Source organism: Rhincodon typus, chromosome 42, assembly GCF_021869965.1.
Source record: "Rhincodon typus isolate 14 chromosome 42, sRhiTyp1.1, whole genome shotgun sequence".
NCBI lineage: Eukaryota > Metazoa > Chordata > Chondrichthyes > Orectolobiformes > Rhincodontidae > Rhincodon > Rhincodon typus.
In genome coordinates this window covers 9487800-9496392 of record NC_063373.1, presented here as the reverse complement: position 1 = coordinate 9496392, position 8593 = coordinate 9487800, and positions in this window count along the sequence as shown.

Here is an 8593-nt window from a genome sequence, read left to right as displayed (position 1 = left end):
TGTATCTGACCCGCCCTTCCATATTAGCTCCCTTCCTCCGGATAACTTTCTGAAGGTGCCTCTTGGTCACAGGTCTGTGGAGCTTTTCCTTTCAGGCCCATTTCTTGTTGTCTTCTGCTGTTTAGATTTTGTCCCTTATTTGACGGATCATTGCTGTTTCTCTTCTCGTACTTTGTCTTGCCTCTACTTCGATACTGATCAACATTGCAGCTTGAGCACTGGATATTGGACAGCCGACAGATCTTCCATTTGCTAATGAAGTGAATGATGGAAAGAATCAGATACTTTGCGACATTCTTCAAATGCTCTCTAAATTTGATTGTGTTGCTCCATAAATGAACGTATTTGTGCAGTAACTTAAATTGCACAGCTTAAATCCAAACTGTGCAAATATGTAAAATTAATTATTTTCAAATGAATCGGTGATTTGAAATCGAGACAAAATGTTCACCATCTACAGAAGTATGAAGCTGCTAAATATATTGAAGAGTAAAATCATCGACTTACTTCTGTTCTCCATCTCTGGGTAACTCATACTCTCCCCTTCGCTCTGACCCTGCAAAACCTTTCGAACATCACGGGTTATTAAAACGTGTTGGACTGTTAGAGAGTTCACGAATACAATTAGAATAAATGGGAGCAATGAGGTTAAAATCATATGAAGTAAGTTAAGAATAATCCATCCAGGCGCAGTGAAATAACTTTGCTTATTATAACCGGGCCACAGTAATTGGTCGATTATCATTTTTGTTTCAAATCTGAAGTAGAAGGGCAGACTTTTTAAACAGAGAATAATTGTTGTTACCAGAATCACGGGTGAAGTTTTCTTCGTGTAATATTTAGTTTTCAGTTTCTGGTAACATATGGCAACATATCGATCAAAGAAGAATGTGATGTTTGACGAGGCAGAGCAATCTATAGATGCTTACTTCAGGGCACAGACAATGCTGCAAATAGCAATGATGTCCAAGACACACAATGGATAATAGTAATAAAGGAATGGCCTTAGTATGCAATAGGTCCACTGTCGCCATTGACATCAGGTAGCGAGTTGTGCAGACAGAAAGGCTACACTTTCCCTCGGACTGTATCCTAAATCAAATTATCTGCAAAACGGAAAAGAGAAAAAAAAAATTGTCAGAAATTAACAATGTTAATCATTTCTGAGACAGAAAACAAGGACTGGAGATTTCCTCCAACAGATTCGTTTCCTAATGTTAGACCTAATGTGGCATTCAGTAAGTCTAGACCACAACTTTGCCTCAAACCTGTTTATTTCCATTTTTGGCAAATGTTGTACAAAGTAGAGGGGAGGGGTTAACACTTCAACAATTGGATTGAGAATTGAAGCCTCTGATTTAATCTTCTGACACAATAGTATGGCCAGCTGTCCATTTAATCCTCGCTTTGGACACAAAGACACCAGAGACGAGGACATAGGCCATACCTACAATAGGAGGTACCGAGGTGAAAGAGATTGACAATCGCTGGTCTTATGCTGTGAAAATCCTAATTATTATGTTCCGTCTACCCATTTCAGGTTTGAGACTCCCAACGTCCAGATCATCTTATGGTGTTTGAAATTTGCTCCCGCCATTATCTCTATGATTGAGCACACTAAATGTCTCAACCACTGCTGTTTCAGGAGTTTTTATTCAAATTCGTTCGCGGGATGTGTGCGTCTCTATCTTGCCAGCATTTATTGTGCACCCCAATTGCCCAGAGGGCAGTTAAGAGGCAACCGCATTGCTGTGTGTCTGGAGACACACGTAGGCCAGAGTGGTTAAGAATAGCAGTTTCTTTTTACATTGGTAAACCAGCTGGATGTTTATGACAATTATTAAGAAGCACCACTAGACTCTTAACTCCAGATATTTTATTTAATTCAAATTCCACCATCTGCAGTGGCAGGTTTCGAACCCAGGTCACCAACTCATTTTCTGGGTCTCTGTGCTAACAGTCCAGCGATTATACCAGTAGGCCATTGCTTCCCCACACGTGGACTTTCAGTTTTACAACAAAATTTTATATTGAGTTCCTGATTCCAAATCATTTTAAAAGATCATTTTGGCTTATCTTCTCCAAACTAGATCTATGGGCTGTAATGGAGGGCCTGTAGAGAAATTCTACCACTCTTGGGAGGAGAAAGCCATCTTAAACAGGAATACCTCACCTCAACGCTAACTCTGAAATTCTAGTTAGAAGAAACTGAACCCTTATTTCTCTATGCCTGTTCTGGATTTGGTTCTGAAATGTTTGGTATGAGACCTCTCCTCCCCGCTCTACCCACCACAATTCTGCCTGGAGCGACTTGAGGCCAGATCTATTGTTTTTGCAGGCCTTTGCAGTGCTGTAACACATCGCAGATTGCTAACTTGCTGTCTGAGGGTGTTACTTGGGCTGATTTGCAACGAGAATATTTAACAAAATTTTAAACAATGACTGTCAAAATCTCATAGAATTTGCACATTCGGGCACTCTGTCGTTTCTGCTCCACCTAATGTGTTTTGTGCAGAAATATGCTTGGGCATAAGATTTTAATGGATGTTTTTAGGTCTTGGAGTCATGCAGCATGTAAACAGACCCTTCTGTCCAACACGTCATCCTATCAATTTTCCCAAAACTAATCCAATTTACTGCATTTGGCCCACATTCCTCTAAATTTTTCCTTTCATGTACCTATCCAAACGTTTGATAAATGTTGTAACTTGACCTGCATCTGTCACTTTCTCTGGCAGTTCATTGCACACATGAACCGCCCACTGTGTGAAAATGTTTGCCTCAGGTCCTTTTAAATGTTTTCCCTCTCACCTTAAAATGTGCCCTCTAGTTTGAGCTACCATACCATGGGGAAAAAGACCTTTGTTATTCACCTTCTGTATGGCCCTAACGATTTCATAAACATCTATAAAGTCACCCCTTAACCACCTATACTACAGTGAAAAAAATCCCAGCTTATCCTACCTCTCATCATAACTCAACGCCTTCAGTCCCAGTAACATCCTTGTAAAGCCTTTCTGCAACCTCTCCAAAATAACAATATCCTTCCGAAAGCTGAGCAACCTGATTTGAAGACAGTACTCCAAATGTAGCCTCACCAACACAATGGCAGAATGGTGGAAAGTCTACGTTTGCCAGCGATAAACTGAATCAGCTGTCAGTGATGCAGGATGACTTAATGCTAAAAAGGTGAGAATAGAAACTGGGAAGGATGGCAACTTCTCATGAACTGACTGGGAGTAGGGCTTAGTTTGATTTGAGCCTGTGGAATATCCACGTAACAGGGCACTGTCAATGGAATATTGCTCTCAGCCAATGAAACTACCACAACACTTCAGGAACGCTGGTATTGGGAATGATAATGAGAGAGTGGATACAAAGACACAGAGAACCTTGTAGAAGGAGTAGATACGTTATAGGGAGCGGGACTGCAGGGTCCTCGTGGCTGTAATCATAGTGGCAACTTGATTGTAGTTATACAGAGAGCAAGCGAGTACCTGTGTTTGACGATAGGGCGGCTGAAGAGGGGAAGGGTCAAAATTTCAAGGGCCTCTGAGAAAGTGACAATGCATATTATTTGCAAAACCTTCTTGCAATATTCAGTTGAAACGTAGTAGAGAGAGAGAGAAGAAAATAACATTACATGAGTGAGTTTAATAGGAGAAAGAATACATTACTGTATTGCAGTGATGAACCGATTGGCAGTGAGAAACTAACCAGAGTTCACTCGGAAGGAACAGGTTCAAAACAGAAAATAGCAACTGGAAATATAGTTCGAGAGTTAGGCATTTTCTGATGGAGGGAGATTTCGTCATTATATGTTGGAATCGAAGGGCTCGAAATGTATCTGGGCCTGCTTAAAATAAAATAGTAAGTGGGATAGGGAGAGAAATAAAGAATCACTGAACCTTTGAATCAGTGAGTAAGATTCATAGAGGTGAAACGAGTAACAACGAAATATGCTGCCTTATCAGCATCGTTGACACGTGGACTAAGATACAAATGATTTCGACATAAAAGCGATGGACGATAAATATTTATTCAGTGAGAAAATTTGGAATCCTTTATTCTCCTAAATTCACTATTTAGTAAATTCAAGTGCAGCGATAACGATGGTTTGCAACTTAAATATAAAGTATGACAAAACAACAATAATTGGCTCAGGAAACTTGGAAGGTTAATCACTATAGATAGATATCCAAAATAATGGACGTATAATCAATTAATAGAGACACCGATATTCTGTTGGTCAGAACATTAAAAAGAGAGTATCTTGAAACTTGTCACAAAGACGATGCATTTGTAGTGGGGCATTAACATGACATAAAATGCACCAAATTAATCCTAATCAAAGGTCATTCTTGTTACTTCACTGGTATGAAAACCCAGTTAGTTTCAGAATATGGAGCCTATTGTTTAGGAGCGGAGAAACTGTTTCAGTTAATGTATTGTGAATTTGCCAATGTCTCTACGTCATTTTATTGTCGGAAGTCAAGTCTGAATATATAACTGTAAACGTTAGAAAAACCGATTTTCTTGCGTTGTGCAACAGGGAATCAAGGGAAATGAAGTCATTTGGAATGTGTAGCTGATATTCAAATTCAGCCATCATTATCATGAATGCAGAGTGCAGTGGACACACTGCAGCATTATGTGTTCAAATATCTCTTGCTTATTTTTCTTTTTCTAATGTTAGGCACCTCATAAACGACATTAAATATTGAAAACGCAAAGCAGTTCAGGAACATTTTTGTTTTACTGTGGGAATGGTCACGAATGGGAAATGGGTACCAAATGGACTTTTTAAGGCCAATGCAGATAAGTGCATTAAGGTTACAGGCAGGAAAACATTCATTCGTGAGACGGATGAGTAATAGACCCTGGTATGGCGCAAGGGCACAGAAAAGGATGCGCTGAATAATATCGGTGCTGAAAATAAGATGTGACGGCTAAAATTATTATGAACTCAACAATACTTTAGCTCTTGTTATATTATTGTAATTTTTTTTGATGAAGCTCTATGAAATAGGACAATTTCAAAACACAATTATCACTCGATCAGCTTCCTGCCATTCATCAGCAAGTATTGATGCTGCCGCTCATGTTGAAATCAGGAGGCCTCTACTTTGGGAAGAACTTTTCTCTGATTCTTAACTTGTATTGGAACAAGACCATGTCGATTCAATTGTATTATCTGATCATGGATCGCGGACTGAATTTCAAAAGTGAGTTGAAATACGATTCCTATTATATCCAAGCAGCTTTCAAACAGGCGAGACTCTGAGAAATTCCAGAAAAATAGAGATAAATGACAATGAGTGTGAAAACTCAGTCCATGTCGGATTCATGAGTTATAATAACAGGCTGCATATTTCATTGGAGAGTAGGAGGTAGAGGGGCGATCTTAAAAATGTTTATAAAATCATGAGGGGCACAGATAATTTGAATGATAAGGTTTTTTTTCCCTAGGATGGAGAATTTCAAAACTAGGGGATGCATTTTTGATGGTGAGAAATGAATGATTTAAAAAGGGCACGAGGGTCAACCGATTTTTTTACACAGAGAGTGGTTCGTGTGGGGACTGCACTGCCAAAGGAAGTGATCGATGAAGGAACAGTTACGAAGTTCAAAAGACATTTGGATAAGTACATGAATAGGAAAGGGGCCAAATGCAGGCAGGTGCATCTAGTTTTGCTTAGGAACATGGTCAGTGTGGACTAGTTGGTTCAAAGAGCCCGTTTCGATGCTGTATGACTTTATGACTCTAAGGATAGTGATTTCTGCAGTACCCTTCTCTGCATCATAATGTCAGAAATTGGTATGTCTTCTGATGGTTTCTCAATGTAAATTCCATACCTTCAGTGCATGCATTAAGTTCCGGAAAACATTCAGGCAAGTAACATGAGAGCTACCAGATTTCGAGCCCATGAAAAGAAAAGCTCCCACAAGAGAGAGTGAAAGTCTCTTCCCTTGACATAAAAGGTATTAACAACTTTGACTCCTCAACCTTTAACAGCCTTATGGTGACCAGTGATGGGAAATGTACCTGCACACGTGATATTAGCTCTTTAGTTAGAAGTTCCATTCAAACTTTGGACATTTTGTATGGACTAATTCACTTTCTCGCTGCACAACCTTAGCCACCACTTATAAGGCCCATGTGCTGGGCTTTGTTGAATAACCTGTCCTGGTTTGATGAATGTAACAGAGTACTCAAGGAGCTCATCGGCATCCGGGACAAATTAGTCTGCACAATCGTAATCCATCCCTCATCAACAGTTGCAAAGAGTACTGTGGTGGAAAGGGTGGGGTGGGGGTGTGGGGTGCGTGGGATAGAATAAAAGCGGGATGTAACTGACAAAAATCTAACGAGTAGCGTGACAATTAGTCTCACAGACTAGTTCATGTCCAAAATTTAAACTATATACAAGTGGCCTACATTTGGCGATCTGCCCCAATGACATGTCCACAAAATACCCAACACTCCATTGTGAGTAATCTTAATTTACAGTCTCAGTTCACTGCCAGACCTCTCCACATAAATTCCTGATCCATTATTAGGGAAGCCTTATCGCTGAAATTATACTTTAGTAAATTATTTCAAATTTGCGAACGTTGATGATATGTATGGATTAATTTCCTGAGCTAATTCGCACTGTGAGCTTTAAATGTATCTGATTTTAAAAGAGAATTATTCACGGGTATGCGGCTTTCGGGAACCAGGTTCTATTTTATTGACAGTCCCAAAACCCCAGAGGGCATATAAGAATTAATCACATTGCTGTTGTTCTGGAGTCCCATGTAGGCCAGACTAGGTCAGTACAGCAGGTTCTTTCTGAAAGTATATTAGTGAACCAAGTCTGATTTAACAAAAAAATTCTGACAATAGACGATAATTTCATGGTCATTATTAGATCGTTAATTCCAGATTATCATTGAACTCAAATTACACCACCTGGCATTTGAACCCAGGTCTCTCGAACATTCGGAACTATCCTCACTAAGGGTCAATGGATTCGAAACGTGAACTTTGTTTTTTTTTGCTCCACTGATGCTGCCACACCTGCTGAGTTACTCCAGTAATTCCCGCTTTTGTTTCCCAGAACATTAACACGGGTCTAGCGTTAATTCCACAAAGCCTTTTCATCCTCTAATGTGTCGTTTGTACGGGGGGGTTACAAATTAAAGGATGTATTGTATCCATTATTGTAGGGCTTACAACAAAAAAGAAACGGTTTAATTGGTGAGTTCCTTAGCTCCATTTATTCAGCCAACAATTGAAGTTTAGTGATTTGTTAAACTTTAAATTTCTACAGTGATTGTAATAAGCTCGACAGCGTGATTTTTTAAACTTTAAATTTCTACAGTGATTGTAATAAGCTCACCAGCACCTTGAAGACACCTGAACTGCATTCTTTCGAAAGATACACCATAGATACATTTGAGTACCAGCTAAATTTATTCTTCAAAGGCAGCACAAATATCTTTGGTAAAAAAAAAATCTGTTAGCTTGCTGTCTTTCGGTAATAATCCTTAAATTTTCAACCTTACAGGATTATCAGTACATGACGCACAGCAAAAAACACAATTGCTCAAGAAGAGGCAACCACCATAACTTTGTCAAAGGTAGTTGCGTGGCAAAGGAAACATATAGCTGCATTCACATCTATTTAACAAATGAATTACATCAACAAAAATGTATAAGGAGAACATGCTTCCAAGTTGGTCAGAATTTTTACAGCAATTAGCGAACTGAATTTTAAAAAACCTACACTTTTCGCTAACACCATATCAGGGCTATTCTTCAAATTCGCATTTTCTTCAAAAGTATGCAAGTTTCTATTTTAAAAAAAAGTTATAATATACATTCACCTTTTATATTCGTTGTTTTTTCATCTATTTTTAGAAACAGATGTAAATTTTCTTTTTAATTTGCAGAAGAAAACACCGTGGATAATTTTGGCACATTCGAATTGACAATATTGGAACATTTACACCTGTGTAACTTTTAACACTAGGCAAAAAAAAATTAGATGCAATAAACACCACGAGTGATCAACTTGAAAAAAATCACTCAAATTCAAGCATTATAGTCAGCTACCAGACATTCCAATAACAAAAAGGATCACATAGTATATTTTCCTGATCACATCAAATGATTCAAACATTTTCTAGCAATTAATTTCAATATTAGGACTGCAATCACCAACAGGAACAAATATTGAATCAGTGTGTTGCTATGATGCGTAGAATATTGTGGATTGAAAGGCACGATGTTAGAAGTTGATTTTTGTAAAATAATAGGGGGTAAGACTGCGTGGACCCTTTAAAAGATCATGCATTTGTTCTTCTAGTCTTGGAAAGTGGAGGTGCACAGTCAGCTCATGAAATTGAAACATTGTTTCAAAAAGTTGTTAAGTTAGCAAACCAGGCAGTATTTTCTTTTGTTATTAAGGCAACCAGTTTGAAAATCAGCCAATTCATTTAAACCAGGCACTTAGAGATTGAAACCCAAGTAAATTTAAATATGATGGTTTGGACAACCTAGTACCAATCCTACTTCAGAAATTAATAGGCCATCAAGGGTATAAAA